The following is a 393-nucleotide window of genomic DNA, read 5'->3' as shown; positions in this document are numbered from 1 at the left end:
TCTCGGCCCCGCCGGGATCCCACCGCGGCCGCTCCGAGGGGGCTCCGCGGCACCGGCGGCGCCGCTTCCCCCCCGGGCGGCAGAGACGCCCCGAGGTGCGCGTGAACCGGCGCTTCCCCCCTCGGGCGCTGCTGCTCCCTCAGGGCGCTCTGGCGCTCCCCTCGCAGCCCCTGCCTCCCGTAGCGGGGGCCGCTGCCGGCGGGCGGGCCCGCGCGGTCCTCTTGGCCGGCTTCCAAAAAAACCCCCAAAGTAATTAATATAGAATGATAAGGGTTTGGAATGGAGCTTAAAGATCATCTAATCCTAACCCACCCTCCAGCAGACCAGGTTGCTCAAGGCCTTATCCACCCTGGCCTTGAATACTGCCGGGATCGGGACGTCCACAACCTGCCT

This window comes from Passer montanus, unplaced genomic scaffold (assembly GCF_014805655.1).
Source record: "Passer montanus isolate IOZ18808 unplaced genomic scaffold, ASM1480565v1 scaffold4, whole genome shotgun sequence".
In the NCBI taxonomy this organism is placed as follows: domain Eukaryota; kingdom Metazoa; phylum Chordata; class Aves; order Passeriformes; family Passeridae; genus Passer; species Passer montanus.
The sequence above is the reverse complement of the archived record's forward strand: the minus strand, read 5'-3'. Positions refer to the sequence as shown.